At 55.4% G+C, this 18,599-nt stretch overlaps 19 non-coding genes across 19 annotated transcripts; all 19 read left to right on the top strand.

Moving 5' to 3' along the window:
* The first annotated feature begins 397 nt into the window (after positions 1 to 397).
* On the top strand, positions 398 to 516 carry LOC126232040 (5S ribosomal RNA). Its single transcript, XR_007544598.1, has one exon. It is a non-coding gene; the product is annotated as a 5S ribosomal RNA (ribosomal RNA).
* An 853-nt stretch (positions 517 to 1,369) lies between these two features.
* On the top strand, positions 1,370 to 1,488 carry LOC126232039 (5S ribosomal RNA). Its single transcript, XR_007544597.1, has one exon. It is a non-coding gene; the product is annotated as a 5S ribosomal RNA (ribosomal RNA).
* Positions 1,489 to 2,341: 853 nt separating this feature from the next.
* LOC126232038 (5S ribosomal RNA) lies at positions 2,342 to 2,460 on the top strand. Its single transcript, XR_007544596.1, has one exon. It is a non-coding gene; the product is annotated as a 5S ribosomal RNA (ribosomal RNA).
* Positions 2,461 to 3,312: 852 nt separating this feature from the next.
* On the top strand, positions 3,313 to 3,431 carry LOC126232037 (5S ribosomal RNA). The gene has a single exon (XR_007544595.1). It is a non-coding gene; the product is annotated as a 5S ribosomal RNA (ribosomal RNA).
* Positions 3,432 to 4,284: 853 nt separating this feature from the next.
* Positions 4,285 to 4,403, top strand: LOC126232035 (5S ribosomal RNA). The gene has a single exon (XR_007544593.1). It is a non-coding gene; the product is annotated as a 5S ribosomal RNA (ribosomal RNA).
* Positions 4,404 to 5,255: 852 nt separating this feature from the next.
* Positions 5,256 to 5,374, top strand: LOC126232034 (5S ribosomal RNA). Its single transcript, XR_007544592.1, has one exon. It is a non-coding gene; the product is annotated as a 5S ribosomal RNA (ribosomal RNA).
* An 853-nt stretch (positions 5,375 to 6,227) lies between these two features.
* On the top strand, positions 6,228 to 6,346 carry LOC126232033 (5S ribosomal RNA). Its single transcript, XR_007544591.1, has one exon. It is a non-coding gene; the product is annotated as a 5S ribosomal RNA (ribosomal RNA).
* Positions 6,347 to 7,198: 852 nt separating this feature from the next.
* LOC126232032 (5S ribosomal RNA) lies at positions 7,199 to 7,317 on the top strand. Its single transcript, XR_007544590.1, has one exon. It is a non-coding gene; the product is annotated as a 5S ribosomal RNA (ribosomal RNA).
* An 852-nt stretch (positions 7,318 to 8,169) lies between these two features.
* On the top strand, positions 8,170 to 8,288 carry LOC126232031 (5S ribosomal RNA). The gene has a single exon (XR_007544589.1). It is a non-coding gene; the product is annotated as a 5S ribosomal RNA (ribosomal RNA).
* Positions 8,289 to 9,140: 852 nt separating this feature from the next.
* On the top strand, positions 9,141 to 9,259 carry LOC126232029 (5S ribosomal RNA). Its single transcript, XR_007544588.1, has one exon. It is a non-coding gene; the product is annotated as a 5S ribosomal RNA (ribosomal RNA).
* An 852-nt stretch (positions 9,260 to 10,111) lies between these two features.
* Positions 10,112 to 10,230, top strand: LOC126232027 (5S ribosomal RNA). The gene has a single exon (XR_007544586.1). It is a non-coding gene; the product is annotated as a 5S ribosomal RNA (ribosomal RNA).
* An 853-nt stretch (positions 10,231 to 11,083) lies between these two features.
* On the top strand, positions 11,084 to 11,202 carry LOC126232015 (5S ribosomal RNA). Its single transcript, XR_007544575.1, has one exon. It is a non-coding gene; the product is annotated as a 5S ribosomal RNA (ribosomal RNA).
* An 852-nt stretch (positions 11,203 to 12,054) lies between these two features.
* On the top strand, positions 12,055 to 12,173 carry LOC126232003 (5S ribosomal RNA). Its single transcript, XR_007544564.1, has one exon. It is a non-coding gene; the product is annotated as a 5S ribosomal RNA (ribosomal RNA).
* Positions 12,174 to 13,025: 852 nt separating this feature from the next.
* LOC126231991 (5S ribosomal RNA) lies at positions 13,026 to 13,144 on the top strand. The gene has a single exon (XR_007544553.1). It is a non-coding gene; the product is annotated as a 5S ribosomal RNA (ribosomal RNA).
* Positions 13,145 to 13,996: 852 nt separating this feature from the next.
* LOC126232072 (5S ribosomal RNA) lies at positions 13,997 to 14,115 on the top strand. The gene has a single exon (XR_007544627.1). It is a non-coding gene; the product is annotated as a 5S ribosomal RNA (ribosomal RNA).
* An 853-nt stretch (positions 14,116 to 14,968) lies between these two features.
* LOC126232060 (5S ribosomal RNA) lies at positions 14,969 to 15,087 on the top strand. Its single transcript, XR_007544616.1, has one exon. It is a non-coding gene; the product is annotated as a 5S ribosomal RNA (ribosomal RNA).
* An 851-nt stretch (positions 15,088 to 15,938) lies between these two features.
* LOC126232048 (5S ribosomal RNA) lies at positions 15,939 to 16,057 on the top strand. The gene has a single exon (XR_007544605.1). It is a non-coding gene; the product is annotated as a 5S ribosomal RNA (ribosomal RNA).
* Positions 16,058 to 16,910: 853 nt separating this feature from the next.
* Positions 16,911 to 17,029, top strand: LOC126232036 (5S ribosomal RNA). Its single transcript, XR_007544594.1, has one exon. It is a non-coding gene; the product is annotated as a 5S ribosomal RNA (ribosomal RNA).
* Positions 17,030 to 17,880: 851 nt separating this feature from the next.
* LOC126231984 (5S ribosomal RNA) lies at positions 17,881 to 17,999 on the top strand. Its single transcript, XR_007544547.1, has one exon. It is a non-coding gene; the product is annotated as a 5S ribosomal RNA (ribosomal RNA).
* Positions 18,000 to 18,599: the final 600 nt, after the last annotated feature.

The following is an 18,599-nucleotide window of genomic DNA, read 5'->3' as shown; positions in this document are numbered from 1 at the left end:
CCTGGTGTGAGGCGAGGCGAGGCGACGCGAGGCGAGGCGAGGCGAGGAAGCCCACATGCTACCAGTGGCGCCCTCCAGCACGACACTGCCACACCACGCACAGGCCCTCCGCTGGACACCAGGGACAAGATGCGTCCTCCGCTAGTGTCGAAGGCTGCACGCGCGCAGCGAATGACAGGAGGTGCAACGAGCAGCAGTGCGTGTCACACACGCGGCGGTGCGCCCGCTAATTCGGCCGTCGCTCTGCTGGGACGCCGGGCGCGCCCCCCGCGCCGTCCTCGAGGAACTGGCTGTTGCGGAAGGAAGTGCTTTCGTCAAATGCGGTCGAAAACTAACATTTTGTGTGTTGGGAGAAAAGCCGAACGCGGATTCTGCCGTGCTCCTACATTAGATGAGCGCCAACGGCCATACCATGATGAATACACCGGTTCTCGTCCGATCACCGAAGTTAAGCATCATCGGGCCCGGTTAGTACTTGGATGGGTGACCGCCTGGGAAACCCGGGTGCTGTTGGCTGCCTTCCATTTTTTTTTTGTTATTATGTCGCTACCCCTGCCAGCCCAATTTTCAAACTACCTTTCTGTTGTGACAAAGATGCTTCCTTAAGCCTTTTACACTACTGTAATGGTACGAAAATGCAGTAATTAACTCAGTTTGAGGGAGAATGTGCTAACCAAGTTTGCCAAGAAGACTTTGAAAACGACAAAACAGTACGAATCGGCAGGTGATTTCTGAAACACGTCACCGCCTATTTTTGTGTAGGAGTGTAGAGTTCCAATTTTTTGTAATCACGAATTTATTCCTTAGTCGTCTCGTCTCGTCTCGTCCCGCAGACGTTTGTCGTGCTTGCGCTGTCATATGGACCACGACCCGAGCGGCAGCGAGCGGCAGTCGAGCAAAGTCGGGACAAGTCGGGACGGGGACGGGGACAGGGATGGGAATGGTGCGAATGCACTGCAAACTACGCACACACCTGGTGTGAGGCGAGGCGAGGCGACGCGAGGCGAGGCGAGGCGAGGAAGCCCACATGCTACCAGTGGCGCCCTCCAGCACGACACTGCCACACCACGCACAGGCCCTCCGCTGGACACCAGGGACAAGATGCGTCCTCCGCTAGTGTCGAAGGCTGCACGCGCGCAGCGAATGACAGGAGGTGCAACGAGCAGCAGTGCGTCTCACACACGCGGCGGTGCGCCCGCTAATTCGGCCGTCGCTCTGCTGGGACGCCGGGCGCGCCCCCCGCGCCGTCCTCGAGGAACTGGCTGTTGCGGAAGGAAGTGCTTTCGTCAAATGCGGTCGAAAACTAACATTTTGTGTGTTGGGAGAAAAGCCGAACGCGGATTCTGCCGTGCTCCTACATTAGATAAGCGCCAACGGCCATACCATGATGAATACACCGGTTCTCGTCCGATCACCGAAGTTAAGCATCATCGGGCCCGGTTAGTACTTGGATGGGTGACCGCCTGGGAAACCCGGGTGCTGTTGGCTGCCTTCCATTTTTTTTTTGTTATTATGTCGCTACCCCTGCCAGCCCAATTTTCAAACTACCTTTCTGTTGTGACAAAGATGCTTCCTTAAGCCTTTTACACTACTGTAATGGTACGAAAATGCAGTAATTAACTCAGTTTGAGGGAGAATGTGCTAACCAAGTTTGCCAAGAAGACTTTGAAAACGACAAAACAGTACGAATCGGCAGGTGATTTCTGAAACACGTCACCGCCTATTTTTGTGTAGGAGTGTAGAGTTCCAATTTTTTGTAATCACGAATTTATTCCTTAGTCGTCTCGTCTCGTCTCGTCCCGCAGACGTTTGTCGTGCTTGCGCTGTCATATGGACCACGACCCGAGCGGCAGCGAGCGGCAGTCGAGCAAAGTCGGGACAAGTCGGGACGGGGACGGGGACAGGGATGGGAATGGTGCGAATGCACTGCAAACTACGCACACACCTGGTGTGAGGCGAGGCGAGGCGACGCGAGGCGAGGCGAGGCGAGGAAGCCCACATGCTACCAGTGGCGCCCTCCAGCACGACACTGCCACACCACGCACAGGCCCTCCGCTGGACACCAGGGACAAGATGCGTCCTCCGCTAGTGTCGAAGGCTGCACGCGCGCAGCGAATGACAGGAGGTGCAACGAGCAGCAGTGCGTGTCACACACGCGGCGGTGCGCCCGCTAATTCGGCCGTCGCTCTGCTGGGACGCCGGGCGCGCCCCCCGCGCCGTCCTCGAGGAACTGGCTGTTGCGGAAGGAAGTGCTTTCGTCAAATGCGGTCGAAAACTAACATTTTGTGTGTTGGGAGAAAAGCCGAACGCGGATTCTGCCGTGCTCCTACATTAGATGAGCGCCAACGGCCATACCATGATGAATACACCGGTTCTCGTCCGATCACCGAAGTTAAGCATCATCGGGCCCGGTTAGTACTTGGATGGGTGACCGCCTGGGAAACCCGGGTGCTGTTGGCTGCCTTCCATTTTTTTTTGTTATTATGTCGCTACCCCTGCCAGCCCAATTTTCAAACTACCTTTCTGTTGTGACAAAGATGCTTCCTTAAGCCTTTTACACTACTGTAATGGTACGAAAATGCAGTAATTAACTCAGTTTGAGGGAGAATGTGCTAACCAAGTTTGCCAAGAAGACTTTGAAAACGACAAAACAGTACGAATCGGCAGGTGATTTCTGAAACACGTCACCGCCTATTTTTGTGTAGGAGTGTAGAGTTCCAATTTTTTGTAATCACGAATTTATTCCTTAGTCGTCTCGTCTCGTCTCGTCCCGCAGACGTTTGTCGTGCTTGCGCTGTCATATGGACCACGACCCGAGCGGCAGCGAGCGGCAGTCGAGCAAAGTCGGGACAAGTCGGGACGGGGACGGGGACAGGGATGGGAATGGTGCGAATGCACTGCAAACTACGCACACACCTGGTGTGAGGCGAGGCGAGGCGACGCGAGGCGAGGCGAGGCGAGGAAGCCCACATGCTACCAGTGGCGCCCTCCAGCACGACACTGCCACACCACGCACAGGCCCTCCGCTGGACACCAGGGACAAGATGCGTCCTCCGCTAGTGTCGAAGGCTGCACGCGCGCAGCGAATGACAGGAGGTGCAACGAGCAGCAGTGCGTGTCACACACGCGGCGGTGCGCCCGCTAATTCGGCCGTCGCTCTGCTGGGACGCCGGGCGCGCCCCCCGCGCCGTCCTCGAGGAACTGGCTGTTGCGGAAGGAAGTGCTTTCGTCAAATGCGGTCGAAAACTAACATTTTGTGTGTTGGGAGAAAAGCCGAACGCGGATTCTGCCGTGCTCCTACATTAGATGAGCGCCAACGGCCATACCATGATGAATACACCGGTTCTCGTCCGATCACCGAAGTTAAGCATCATCGGGCCCGGTTAGTACTTGGATGGGTGACCGCCTGGGAAACCCGGGTGCTGTTGGCTGCCTTCCATTTTTTTTTTGTTATTATGTCGCTACCCCTGCCAGCCCAATTTTCAAACTACCTTTCTGTTGTGACAAAGATGCTTCCTTAAGCCTTTTACACTACTGTAATGGTACGAAAATGCAGTAATTAACTCAGTTTGAGGGAGAATGTGCTAACCAAGTTTGCCAAGAAGACTTTGAAAACGACAAAACAGTACGAATCGGCAGGTGATTTCTGAAACACGTCACCGCCTATTTTTGTGTAGGAGTGTAGAGTTCCAATTTTTTGTAATCACGAATTTATTCCTTAGTCGTCTCGTCTCGTCTCGTCCCGCAGACGTTTGTCGTGCTTGCGCTGTCATATGGACCACGACCCGAGCGGCAGCGAGCGGCAGTCGAGCAAAGTCGGGACAAGTCGGGACGGGGACGGGGACAGGGATGGGAATGGTGCGAATGCACTGCAAACTACGCACACACCTGGTGTGAGGCGAGGCGAGGCGACGCGAGGCGAGGCGAGGCGAGGAAGCCCACATGCTACCAGTGGCGCCCTCCAGCACGACACTGCCACACCACGCACAGGCCCTCCGCTGGACACCAGGGACAAGATGCGTCCTCCGCTAGTGTCGAAGGCTGCACGCGCGCAGCGAATGACAGGAGGTGCAACGAGCAGCAGTGCGTGTCACACACGCGGCGGTGCGCCCGCTAATTCGGCCGTCGCTCTGCTGGGACGCCGGGCGCGCCCCCCGCGCCGTCCTCGAGGAACTGGCTGTTGCGGAAGGAAGTGCTTTCGTCAAATGCGGTCGAAAACTAACATTTTGTGTGTTGGGAGAAAAGCCGAACGCGGATTCTGCCGTGCTCCTACATTAGATGAGCGCCAACGGCCATACCATGATGAATACACCGGTTCTCGTCCGATCACCGAAGTTAAGCATCATCGGGCCCGGTTAGTACTTGGATGGGTGACCGCCTGGGAAACCCGGGTGCTGTTGGCTGCCTTCCATTTTTTTTTGTTATTATGTCGCTACCCCTGCCAGCCCAATTTTCAAACTACCTTTCTGTTGTGACAAAGATGCTTCCTTAAGCCTTTTACACTACTGTAATGGTACGAAAATGCAGTAATTAACTCAGTTTGAGGGAGAATGTGCTAACCAAGTTTGCCAAGAAGACTTTGAAAACGACAAAACAGTACGAATCGGCAGGTGATTTCTGAAACACGTCACCGCCTATTTTTGTGTAGGAGTGTAGAGTTCCAATTTTTTGTAATCACGAATTTATTCCTTAGTCGTCTCGTCTCGTCTCGTCCCGCAGACGTTTGTCGTGCTTGCGCTGTCATATGGACCACGACCCGAGCGGCAGCGAGCGGCAGTCGAGCAAAGTCGGGACAAGTCGGGACGGGGACGGGGACAGGGATGGGAATGGTGCGAATGCACTGCAAACTACGCACACACCTGGTGTGAGGCGAGGCGAGGCGACGCGAGGCGAGGCGAGGCGAGGAAGCCCACATGCTACCAGTGGCGCCCTCCAGCACGACACTGCCACACCACGCACAGGCCCTCCGCTGGACACCAGGGACAAGATGCGTCCTCCGCTAGTGTCGAAGGCTGCACGCGCGCAGCGAATGACAGGAGGTGCAACGAGCAGCAGTGCGTCTCACACACGCGGCGGTGCGCCCGCTAATTCGGCCGTCGCTCTGCTGGGACGCCGGGCGCGCCCCCCGCGCCGTCCTCGAGGAACTGGCTGTTGCGGAAGGAAGTGCTTTCGTCAAATGCGGTCGAAAACTAACATTTTGTGTGTTGGGAGAAAAGCCGAACGCGGATTCTGCCGTGCTCCTACATTAGATGAGCGCCAACGGCCATACCATGATGAATACACCGGTTCTCGTCCGATCACCGAAGTTAAGCATCATCGGGCCCGGTTAGTACTTGGATGGGTGACCGCCTGGGAAACCCGGGTGCTGTTGGCTGCCTTCCATTTTTTTTTTGTTATTATGTCGCTACCCCTGCCAGCCCAATTTTCAAACTACCTTTCTGTTGTGACAAAGATGCTTCCTTAAGCCTTTTACACTACTGTAATGGTACGAAAATGCAGTAATTAACTCAGTTTGAGGGAGAATGTGCTAACCAAGTTTGCCAAGAAGACTTTGAAAACGACAAAACAGTACGAATCGGCAGGTGATTTCTGAAACACGTCACCGCCTATTTTTGTGTAGGAGTGTAGAGTTCCAATTTTTTGTAATCACGAATTTATTCCTTAGTCGTCTCGTCTCGTCTCGTCCCGCAGACGTTTGTCGTGCTTGCGCTGTCATATGGACCACGACCCGAGCGGCAGCGAGCGGCAGTCGAGCAAAGTCGGGACAAGTCGGGACGGGGACGGGGACAGGGATGGGAATGGTGCGAATGCACTGCAAACTACGCACACACCTGGTGTGAGGCGAGGCGAGGCGACGCGAGGCGAGGCGAGGCGAGGAAGCCCACATGCTACCAGTGGCGCCCTCCAGCACGACACTGCCACACCACGCACAGGCCCTCCGCTGGACACCAGGGACAAGATGCGTCCTCCGCTAGTGTCGAAGGCTGCACGCGCGCAGCGAATGACAGGAGGTGCAACGAGCAGCAGTGCGTGTCACACACGCGGCGGTGCGCCCGCTAATTCGGCCGTCGCTCTGCTGGGACGCCGGGCGCGCCCCCCGCGCCGTCCTCGAGGAACTGGCTGTTGCGGAAGGAAGTGCTTTCGTCAAATGCGGTCGAAAACTAACATTTTGTGTGTTGGGAGAAAAGCCGAACGCGGATTCTGCCGTGCTCCTACATTAGATGAGCGCCAACGGCCATACCATGATGAATACACCGGTTCTCGTCCGATCACCGAAGTTAAGCATCATCGGGCCCGGTTAGTACTTGGATGGGTGACCGCCTGGGAAACCCGGGTGCTGTTGGCTGCCTTCCATTTTTTTTTGTTATTATGTCGCTACCCCTGCCAGCCCAATTTTCAAACTACCTTTCTGTTGTGACAAAGATGCTTCCTTAAGCCTTTTACACTACTGTAATGGTACGAAAATGCAGTAATTAACTCAGTTTGAGGGAGAATGTGCTAACCAAGTTTGCCAAGAAGACTTTGAAAACGACAAAACAGTACGAATCGGCAGGTGATTTCTGAAACACGTCACCGCCTATTTTTGTGTAGGAGTGTAGAGTTCCAATTTTTTGTAATCACGAATTTATTCCTTAGTCGTCTCGTCTCGTCTCGTCCCGCAGACGTTTGTCGTGCTTGCGCTGTCATATGGACCACGACCCGAGCGGCAGCGAGCGGCAGTCGAGCAAAGTCGGGACAAGTCGGGACGGGGACGGGGACAGGGATGGGAATGGTGCGAATGCACTGCAAACTACGCACACACCTGGTGTGAGGCGAGGCGAGGCGACGCGAGGCGAGGCGAGGCGAGGAAGCCCACATGCTACCAGTGGCGCCCTCCAGCACGACACTGCCACACCACGCACAGGCCCTCCGCTGGACACCAGGGACAAGATGCGTCCTCCGCTAGTGTCGAAGGCTGCACGCGCGCAGCGAATGACAGGAGGTGCAACGAGCAGCAGTGCGTCTCACACACGCGGCGGTGCGCCCGCTAATTCGGCCGTCGCTCTGCTGGGACGCCGGGCGCGCCCCCCGCGCCGTCCTCGAGGAACTGGCTGTTGCGGAAGGAAGTGCTTTCGTCAAATGCGGTCGAAAACTAACATTTTGTGTGTTGGGAGAAAAGCCGAACGCGGATTCTGCCGTGCTCCTACATTAGATGAGCGCCAACGGCCATACCATGATGAATACACCGGTTCTCGTCCGATCACCGAAGTTAAGCATCATCGGGCCCGGTTAGTACTTGGATGGGTGACCGCCTGGGAAACCCGGGTGCTGTTGGCTGCCTTCCATTTTTTTTTGTTATTATGTCGCTACCCCTGCCAGCCCAATTTTCAAACTACCTTTCTGTTGTGACAAAGATGCTTCCTTAAGCCTTTTACACTACTGTAATGGTACGAAAATGCAGTAATTAACTCAGTTTGAGGGAGAATGTGCTAACCAAGTTTGCCAAGAAGACTTTGAAAACGACAAAACAGTACGAATCGGCAGGTGATTTCTGAAACACGTCACCGCCTATTTTTGTGTAGGAGTGTAGAGTTCCAATTTTTTGTAATCACGAATTTATTCCTTAGTCGTCTCGTCTCGTCTCGTCCCGCAGACGTTTGTCGTGCTTGCGCTGTCATATGGACCACGACCCGAGCGGCAGCGAGCGGCAGTCGAGCAAAGTCGGGACAAGTCGGGACGGGGACGGGGACAGGGATGGGAATGGTGCGAATGCACTGCAAACTACGCACACACCTGGTGTGAGGCGAGGCGAGGCGACGCGAGGCGAGGCGAGGCGAGGAAGCCCACATGCTACCAGTGGCGCCCTCCAGCACGACACTGCCACACCACGCACAGGCCCTCCGCTGGACACCAGGGACAAGATGCGTCCTCCGCTAGTGTCGAAGGCTGCACGCGCGCAGCGAATGACAGGAGGTGCAACGAGCAGCAGTGCGTGTCACACACGCGGCGGTGCGCCCGCTAATTCGGCCGTCGCTCTGCTGGGACGCCGGGCGCGCCCCCCGCGCCGTCCTCGAGGAACTGGCTGTTGCGGAAGGAAGTGCTTTCGTCAAATGCGGTCGAAAACTAACATTTTGTGTGTTGGGAGAAAAGCCGAACGCGGATTCTGCCGTGCTCCTACATTAGATGAGCGCCAACGGCCATACCATGATGAATACACCGGTTCTCGTCCGATCACCGAAGTTAAGCATCATCGGGCCCGGTTAGTACTTGGATGGGTGACCGCCTGGGAAACCCGGGTGCTGTTGGCTGCCTTCCATTTTTTTTTGTTATTATGTCGCTACCCCTGCCAGCCCAATTTTCAAACTACCTTTCTGTTGTGACAAAGATGCTTCCTTAAGCCTTTTACACTACTGTAATGGTACGAAAATGCAGTAATTAACTCAGTTTGAGGGAGAATGTGCTAACCAAGTTTGCCAAGAAGACTTTGAAAACGACAAAACAGTACGAATCGGCAGGTGATTTCTGAAACACGTCACCGCCTATTTTTGTGTAGGAGTGTAGAGTTCCAATTTTTTGTAATCACGAATTTATTCCTTAGTCGTCTCGTCTCGTCTCGTCCCGCAGACGTTTGTCGTGCTTGCGCTGTCATATGGACCACGACCCGAGCGGCAGCGAGCGGCAGTCGAGCAAAGTCGGGACAAGTCGGGACGGGGACGGGGACAGGGATGGGAATGGTGCGAATGCACTGCAAACTACGCACACACCTGGTGTGAGGCGAGGCGAGGCGACGCGAGGCGAGGCGAGGCGAGGAAGCCCACATGCTACCAGTGGCGCCCTCCAGCACGACACTGCCACACCACGCACAGGCCCTCCGCTGGACACCAGGGACAAGATGCGTCCTCCGCTAGTGTCGAAGGCTGCACGCGCGCAGCGAATGACAGGAGGTGCAACGAGCAGCAGTGCGTCTCACACACGCGGCGGTGCGCCCGCTAATTCGGCCGTCGCTCTGCTGGGACGCCGGGCGCGCCCCCCGCGCCGTCCTCGAGGAACTGGCTGTTGCGGAAGGAAGTGCTTTCGTCAAATGCGGTCGAAAACTAACATTTTGTGTGTTGGGAGAAAAGCCGAACGCGGATTCTGCCGTGCTCCTACATTAGATGAGCGCCAACGGCCATACCATGATGAATACACCGGTTCTCGTCCGATCACCGAAGTTAAGCATCATCGGGCCCGGTTAGTACTTGGATGGGTGACCGCCTGGGAAACCCGGGTGCTGTTGGCTGCCTTCCATTTTTTTTTGTTATTATGTCGCTACCCCTGCCAGCCCAATTTTCAAACTACCTTTCTGTTGTGACAAAGATGCTTCCTTAAGCCTTTTACACTACTGTAATGGTACGAAAATGCAGTAATTAACTCAGTTTGAGGGAGAATGTGCTAACCAAGTTTGCCAAGAAGACTTTGAAAACGACAAAACAGTACGAATCGGCAGGTGATTTCTGAAACACGTCACCGCCTATTTTTGTGTAGGAGTGTAGAGTTCCAATTTTTTGTAATCACGAATTTATTCCTTAGTCGTCTCGTCTCGTCTCGTCCCGCAGACGTTTGTCGTGCTTGCGCTGTCATATGGACCACGACCCGAGCGGCAGCGAGCGGCAGTCGAGCAAAGTCGGGACAAGTCGGGACGGGGACGGGGACAGGGATGGGAATGGTGCGAATGCACTGCAAACTACGCACACACCTGGTGTGAGGCGAGGCGAGGCGACGCGAGGCGAGGCGAGGCGAGGAAGCCCACATGCTACCAGTGGCGCCCTCCAGCACGACACTGCCACACCACGCACAGGCCCTCCGCTGGACACCAGGGACAAGATGCGTCCTCCGCTAGTGTCGAAGGCTGCACGCGCGCAGCGAATGACAGGAGGTGCAACGAGCAGCAGTGCGTGTCACACACGCGGCGGTGCGCCCGCTAATTCGGCCGTCGCTCTGCTGGGACGCCGGGCGCGCCCCCCGCGCCGTCCTCGAGGAACTGGCTGTTGCGGAAGGAAGTGCTTTCGTCAAATGCGGTCGAAAACTAACATTTTGTGTGTTGGGAGAAAAGCCGAACGCGGATTCTGCCGTGCTCCTACATTAGATGAGCGCCAACGGCCATACCATGATGAATACACCGGTTCTCGTCCGATCACCGAAGTTAAGCATCATCGGGCCCGGTTAGTACTTGGATGGGTGACCGCCTGGGAAACCCGGGTGCTGTTGGCTGCCTTCCATTTTTTTTTTGTTATTATGTCGCTACCCCTGCCAGCCCAATTTTCAAACTACCTTTCTGTTGTGACAAAGATGCTTCCTTAAGCCTTTTACACTACTGTAATGGTACGAAAATGCAGTAATTAACTCAGTTTGAGGGAGAATGTGCTAACCAAGTTTGCCAAGAAGACTTTGAAAACGACAAAACAGTACGAATCGGCAGGTGATTTCTGAAACACGTCACCGCCTATTTTTGTGTAGGAGTGTAGAGTTCCAATTTTTTGTAATCACGAATTTATTCCTTAGTCGTCTCGTCTCGTCTCGTCCCGCAGACGTTTGTCGTGCTTGCGCTGTCATATGGACCACGACCCGAGCGGCAGCGAGCGGCAGTCGAGCAAAGTCGGGACAAGTCGGGACGGGGACGGGGACAGGGATGGGAATGGTGCGAATGCACTGCAAACTACGCACACACCTGGTGTGAGGCGAGGCGAGGCGACGCGAGGCGAGGCGAGGCGAGGAAGCCCACATGCTACCAGTGGCGCCCTCCAGCACGACACTGCCACACCACGCACAGGCCCTCCGCTGGACACCAGGGACAAGATGCGTCCTCCGCTAGTGTCGAAGGCTGCACGCGCGCAGCGAATGACAGGAGGTGCAACGAGCAGCAGTGCGTGTCACACACGCGGCGGTGCGCCCGCTAATTCGGCCGTCGCTCTGCTGGGACGCCGGGCGCGCCCCCCGCGCCGTCCTCGAGGAACTGGCTGTTGCGGAAGGAAGTGCTTTCGTCAAATGCGGTCGAAAACTAACATTTTGTGTGTTGGGAGAAAAGCCGAACGCGGATTCTGCCGTGCTCCTACATTAGATGAGCGCCAACGGCCATACCATGATGAATACACCGGTTCTCGTCCGATCACCGAAGTTAAGCATCATCGGGCCCGGTTAGTACTTGGATGGGTGACCGCCTGGGAAACCCGGGTGCTGTTGGCTGCCTTCCATTTTTTTTTGTTATTATGTCGCTACCCCTGCCAGCCCAATTTTCAAACTACCTTTCTGTTGTGACAAAGATGCTTCCTTAAGCCTTTTACACTACTGTAATGGTACGAAAATGCAGTAATTAACTCAGTTTGAGGGAGAATGTGCTAACCAAGTTTGCCAAGAAGACTTTGAAAACGACAAAACAGTACGAATCGGCAGGTGATTTCTGAAACACGTCACCGCCTATTTTTGTGTAGGAGTGTAGAGTTCCAATTTTTTGTAATCACGAATTTATTCCTTAGTCGTCTCGTCTCGTCTCGTCCCGCAGACGTTTGTCGTGCTTGCGCTGTCATATGGACCACGACCCGAGCGGCAGCGAGCGGCAGTCGAGCAAAGTCGGGACAAGTCGGGACGGGGACGGGGACAGGGATGGGAATGGTGCGAATGCACTGCAAACTACGCACACACCTGGTGTGAGGCGAGGCGAGGCGACGCGAGGCGAGGCGAGGCGAGGAAGCCCACATGCTACCAGTGGCGCCCTCCAGCACGACACTGCCACACCACGCACAGGCCCTCCGCTGGACACCAGGGACAAGATGCGTCCTCCGCTAGTGTCGAAGGCTGCACGCGCGCAGCGAATGACAGGAGGTGCAACGAGCAGCAGTGCGTCTCACACACGCGGCGGTGCGCCCGCTAATTCGGCCGTCGCTCTGCTGGGACGCCGGGCGCGCCCCCCGCGCCGTCCTCGAGGAACTGGCTGTTGCGGAAGGAAGTGCTTTCGTCAAATGCGGTCGAAAACTAACATTTTGTGTGTTGGGAGAAAAGCCGAACGCGGATTCTGCCGTGCTCCTACATTAGATGAGCGCCAACGGCCATACCATGATGAATACACCGGTTCTCGTCCGATCACCGAAGTTAAGCATCATCGGGCCCGGTTAGTACTTGGATGGGTGACCGCCTGGGAAACCCGGGTGCTGTTGGCTGCCTTCCATTTTTTTTTGTTATTATGTCGCTACCCCTGCCAGCCCAATTTTCAAACTACCTTTCTGTTGTGACAAAGATGCTTCCTTAAGCCTTTTACACTACTGTAATGGTACGAAAATGCAGTAATTAACTCAGTTTGAGGGAGAATGTGCTAACCAAGTTTGCCAAGAAGACTTTGAAAACGACAAAACAGTACGAATCGGCAGGTGATTTCTGAAACACGTCACCGCCTATTTTTGTGTAGGAGTGTAGAGTTCCAATTTTTTGTAATCACGAATTTATTCCTTAGTCGTCTCGTCTCGTCTCGTCCCGCAGACGTTTGTCGTGCTTGCGCTGTCATATGGACCACGACCCGAGCGGCAGCGAGCGGCAGTCGAGCAAAGTCGGGACAAGTCGGGACGGGGACGGGGACAGGGATGGGAATGGTGCGAATGCACTGCAAACTACGCACACACCTGGTGTGAGGCGAGGCGAGGCGACGCGAGGCGAGGCGAGGCGAGGAAGCCCACATGCTACCAGTGGCGCCCTCCAGCACGACACTGCCACACCACGCACAGGCCCTCCGCTGGACACCAGGGACAAGATGCGTCCTCCGCTAGTGTCGAAGGCTGCACGCGCGCAGCGAATGACAGGAGGTGCAACGAGCAGCAGTGCGTCTCACACACGCGGCGGTGCGCCCGCTAATTCGGCCGTCGCTCTGCTGGGACGCCGGGCGCGCCCCCCGCGCCGTCCTCGAGGAACTGGCTGTTGCGGAAGGAAGTGCTTTCGTCAAATGCGGTCGAAAACTAACATTTTGTGTGTTGGGAGAAAAGCCGAACGCGGATTCTGCCGTGCTCCTACATTAGATGAGCGCCAACGGCCATACCATGATGAATACACCGGTTCTCGTCCGATCACCGAAGTTAAGCATCATCGGGCCCGGTTAGTACTTGGATGGGTGACCGCCTGGGAAACCCGGGTGCTGTTGGCTGCCTTCCATTTTTTTTTGTTATTATGTCGCTACCCCTGCCAGCCCAATTTTCAAACTACCTTTCTGTTGTGACAAAGATGCTTCCTTAAGCCTTTTACACTACTGTAATGGTACGAAAATGCAGTAATTAACTCAGTTTGAGGGAGAATGTGCTAACCAAGTTTGCCAAGAAGACTTTGAAAACGACAAAACAGTACGAATCGGCAGGTGATTTCTGAAACACGTCACCGCCTATTTTTGTGTAGGAGTGTAGAGTTCCAATTTTTTGTAATCACGAATTTATTCCTTAGTCGTCTCGTCTCGTCTCGTCCCGCAGACGTTTGTCGTGCTTGCGCTGTCATATGGACCACGACCCGAGCGGCAGCGAGCGGCAGTCGAGCAAAGTCGGGACAAGTCGGGACGGGGACGGGGACAGGGATGGGAATGGTGCGAATGCACTGCAAACTACGCACACACCTGGTGTGAGGCGAGGCGAGGCGACGCGAGGCGAGGCGAGGCGAGGAAGCCCACATGCTACCAGTGGCGCCCTCCAGCACGACACTGCCACACCACGCACAGGCCCTCCGCTGGACACCAGGGACAAGATGCGTCCTCCGCTAGTGTCGAAGGCTGCACGCGCGCAGCGAATGACAGGAGGTGCAACGAGCAGCAGTGCGTGTCACACACGCGGCGGTGCGCCCGCTAATTCGGCCGTCGCTCTGCTGGGACGCCGGGCGCGCCCCCCGCGCCGTCCTCGAGGAACTGGCTGTTGCGGAAGGAAGTGCTTTCGTCAAATGCGGTCGAAAACTAACATTTTGTGTGTTGGGAGAAAAGCCGAACGCGGATTCTGCCGTGCTCCTACATTAGATGAGCGCCAACGGCCATACCATGATGAATACACCGGTTCTCGTCCGATCACCGAAGTTAAGCATCATCGGGCCCGGTTAGTACTTGGATGGGTGACCGCCTGGGAAACCCGGGTGCTGTTGGCTGCCTTCCATTTTTTTTTTGTTATTATGTCGCTACCCCTGCCAGCCCAATTTTCAAACTACCTTTCTGTTGTGACAAAGATGCTTCCTTAAGCCTTTTACACTACTGTAATGGTACGAAAATGCAGTAATTAACTCAGTTTGAGGGAGAATGTGCTAACCAAGTTTGCCAAGAAGACTTTGAAAACGACAAAACAGTACGAATCGGCAGGTGATTTCTGAAACACGTCACCGCCTATTTTTGTGTAGGAGTGTAGAGTTCCAATTTTTTGTAATCACGAATTTATTCCTTAGTCGTCTCGTCTCGTCTCGTCCCGCAGACGTTTGTCGTGCTTGCGCTGTCATATGGACCACGACCCGAGCGGCAGCGAGCGGCAGTCGAGCAAAGTCGGGACAAGTCGGGACGGGGACGGGGACAGGGATGGGAATGGTGCGAATGCACTGCAAACTACGCACACACCTGGTGTGAGGCGAGGCGAGGCGACGCGAGGCGAGGCGAGGCGAGGAAGCCCACATGCTACCAGTGGCGCCCTCCAGCACGACACTGCCACACCACGCACAGGCCCTCCGCTGGACACCAGGGACAAGATGCGTCCTCCGCTAGTGTCGAAGGCTGCACGCGCGCAGCGAATGACAGGAGGTGCAACGAGCAGCAGTGCGTCTCACACACGCGGCGGTGCGCCCGCTAATTCGGCCGTCGCTCTGCTGGGACGCCGGGCGCGCCCCCCGCGCCGTCCTCGAGGAACTGGCTGTTGCGGAAGGAAGTGCTTTCGTCAAATGCGGTCGAAAACTAACATTTTGTGTGTTGGGAGAAAAGCCGAACGCGGATTCTGCCGTGCTCCTACATTAGATGAGCGCCAACGGCCATACCATGATGAATACACCGGTTCTCGTCCGATCACCGAAGTTAAGCATCATCGGGCCCGGTTAGTACTTGGATGGGTGACCGCCTGGGAAACCCGGGTGCTGTTGGCTGCCTTCCATTTTTTTTGTTATTATGTCGCTACCCCTGCCAGCCCAATTTTCAAACTACCTTTCTGTTGTGACAAAGATGCTTCCTTAAGCCTTTTACACTACTGTAATGGTACGAAAATGCAGTAATTAACTCAGTTTGAGGGAGAATGTGCTAACCAAGTTTGCCAAGAAGACTTTGAAAACGACAAAACAGTACGAATCGGCAGGTGATTTCTGAAACACGTCACCGCCTATTTTTGTGTAGGAGTGTAGAGTTCCAATTTTTTGTAATCACGAATTTATTCCTTAGTCGTCTCGTCTCGTCTCGTCCCGCAGACGTTTGTCGTGCTTGCGCTGTCATATGGACCACGACCCGAGCGGCAGCGAGCGGCAGTCGAGCAAAGTCGGGACAAGTCGGGACGGGGACGGGGACAGGGATGGGAATGGTGCGAATGCACTGCAAACTACGCACACACCTGGTGTGAGGCGAGGCGAGGCGACGCGAGGCGAGGCGAGGCGAGGAAGCCCACATGCTACCAGTGGCGCCCTCCAGCACGACACTGCCACACCACGCACAGGCCCTCCGCTGGACACCAGGGACAAGATGCGTCCTCCGCTAGTGTCGAAGGCTGCACGCGCGCAGCGAATGACAGGAGGTGCAACGAGCAGCAGTGCGTGTCACACACGCGGCGGTGCGCCCGCTAATTCGGCCGTCGCTCTGCTGGGACGCCGGGCGCGCCCCCCGCGCCGTCCTCGAGGAACTGGCTGTTGCGGAAGGAAGTGCTTTCGTCAAATGCGGTCGAAAACTAACATTTTGTGTGTTGGGAGAAAAGCCGAACGCGGATTCTGCCGTGCTCCTACATTAGATGAGCGCCAACGGCCATACCATGATGAATACACCGGTTCTCGTCCGATCACCGAAGTTAAGCATCATCGGGCCCGGTTAGTACTTGGATGGGTGACCGCCTGGGAAACCCGGGTGCTGTTGGCTGCCTTCCATTTTTTTTTTGTTATTATGTCGCTACCCCTGCCAGCCCAATTTTCAAACTACCTTTCTGTTGTGACAAAGATGCTTCCTTAAGCCTTTTACACTACTGTAATGGTACGAAAATGCAGTAATTAACTCAGTTTGAGGGAGAATGTGCTAACCAAGTTTGCCAAGAAGACTTTGAAAACGACAAAACAGTACGAATCGGCAGGTGATTTCTGAAACACGTCACCGCCTATTTTTGTGTAGGAGTGTAGAGTTCCAATTTTTTGTAATCACGAATTTATTCCTTAGTCGTCTCGTCTCGTCTCGTCCCGCAGACGTTTGTCGTGCTTGCGCTGTCATATGGACCACGACCCGAGCGGCAGCGAGCGGCAGTCGAGCAAAGTCGGGACAAGTCGGGACGGGGACGGGGACAGGGATGGGAATGGTGCGAATGCACTGCAAACTACGCACACACCTGGTGTGAGGCGAGGCGAGGCGACGCGAGGCGAGGCGAGGCGAGGAAGCCCACATGCTACCAGTGGCGCCCTCCAGCACGACACTGCCACACCACGCACAGGCCCTCCGCTGGACACCAGGGACAAGATGCGTCCTCCGCTAGTGTCGAAGGCTGCACGCGCGCAGCGAATGACAGGAGGTGCAACGAGCAGCAGTGCGTGTCACACACGCGGCGGTGCGCCCGCTAATTCGGCCGTCGCTCTGCTGGGACGCCGGGCGCGCCCCCCGCGCCGTCCTCGAGGAACTGGCTGTTGCGGAAGGAAGTGCTTTCGTCAAATGCGGTCGAAAACTAACATTTTGTGTGTTGGGAGAAAAGCCGAACGCGGATTCTGCCGTGCTCCTACATTAGATGAGCGCCAACGGCCATACCATGATGAATACACCGGTTCTCGTCCGATCACCGAAGTTAAGCATCATCGGGCCCGGTTAGTACTTGGATGGGTGACCGCCTGGGAAACCCGGGTGCTGTTGGCTGCCTTCCATTTTTTTTTGTTATTATGTCGCTACCCCTGCCAGCCCAATTTTCAAACTACCTTTCTGTTGTGACAAAGATGCTTCCTTAAGCCTTTTACACTACTGTAATGGTACGAAAATGCAGTAATTAACTCAGTTTGAGGGAGAATGTGCTAACCAAGTTTGCCAAGAAGACTTTGAAAACGACAAAACAGTACGAATCGGCAGGTGATTTCTGAAACACGTCACCGCCTATTTTTGTGTAGGAGTGTAGAGTTCCAATTTTTTGTAATCACGAATTTATTCCTTAGTCGTCTCGTCTCGTCTCGTCCCGCAGACGTTTGTCGTGCTTGCGCTGTCATATGGACCACGACCCGAGCGGCAGCGAGCGGCAGTCGAGCAAAGTCGGGACAAGTCGGGACGGGGACGGGGACAGGGATGGGAATGGTGCGAATGCACTGCAAACTACGCACACACCTGGTGTGAGGCGAGGCGAGGCGACGCGAGGCGAGGCGAGGCGAGGAAGCCCACATGCTACCAGTGGCGCCCTCCAGCACGACACTGCCACACCACGCACAGGCCCTCCGCTGGACACCAGGGACAAGATGCGTCCTCCGCTAGTGTCGAAGGCTGCACGCGCGCAGCGAATGACAGGAGGTGCAACGAGCAGCAGTGCGTGTCACACACGCGGCGGTGCGCCCGCTAATTCGGCCGTCGCTCTGCTGGGACGCCGGGCGCGCCCCCGCGCCGTCCTCGAGGAACTGGCTGTTGCGGAAGGAAGTGCTTTCGTCAAATGCGGTCGAAAACTAACATTTTGTGTGTTGGGAGAAAAGCCGAACGCGGATTCTGCCGTGCTCCTACATTAGATGAGCGCCAACGGCCATACCATGATGAATACACCGGTTCTCGTCCGATCACCGAAGTTAAGCATCATCGGGCCCGGTTAGTACTTGGATGGGTGACCGCCTGGGAAACCCGGGTGCTGTTGGCTGCCTTCCATTTTTTTTTTGTTATTATGTCGCTACCCCTGCCAGCCCAATTTCAAACTACCTTTCTGTTGTGACAAAGATGCTTCCTTAAGCCTTTTACACTACTGTAATGGTACGAAAATGCAGTAATTAACTCAGTTTGAGGGAGAATGTGCTAACCAAGTTTGCCAAGAAGACTTTGAAAACGACAAAACAGTACGAATCGGCAGGTGATTTCTGAAACACGTCACCGCCTATTTTTGTGTAGGAGTGTAGAGTTCCAATTTTTTGTAATCACGAATTTATTCCTTAGTCGTCTCGTCTCGTCTCGTCCCGCAGACGTTTGTCGTGCTTGCGCTGTCATATGGACCACGACCCGAGCGGCAGCGAGCGGCAGTCGAGCAAAGTCGGGACAAGTCGGGACGGGGACGGGGACAGGGATGGGAATGGTGCGAATGCACTGCAAACTACGCACACACCTGGTGTGAGGCGAGGCGAGGCGACGCGAGGCGAGGCGAGGCGAGGAAGCCCACATGCTACCAGTGGCGCCCTCCAGCACGACACTGCCACACCACGCACAGGCCCTCCGCTGGACACCAGGGACAAGATGCGTCCTCCGCTAG

This window comes from Schistocerca nitens, unplaced genomic scaffold (assembly GCF_023898315.1).
Source record: "Schistocerca nitens isolate TAMUIC-IGC-003100 unplaced genomic scaffold, iqSchNite1.1 HiC_scaffold_422, whole genome shotgun sequence".
NCBI classification, from domain to species: domain Eukaryota; kingdom Metazoa; phylum Arthropoda; class Insecta; order Orthoptera; family Acrididae; genus Schistocerca; species Schistocerca nitens.
Note: the sequence above shows the minus strand (reverse complement) of the source record. Positions and strands in the feature narration are given on the sequence as shown.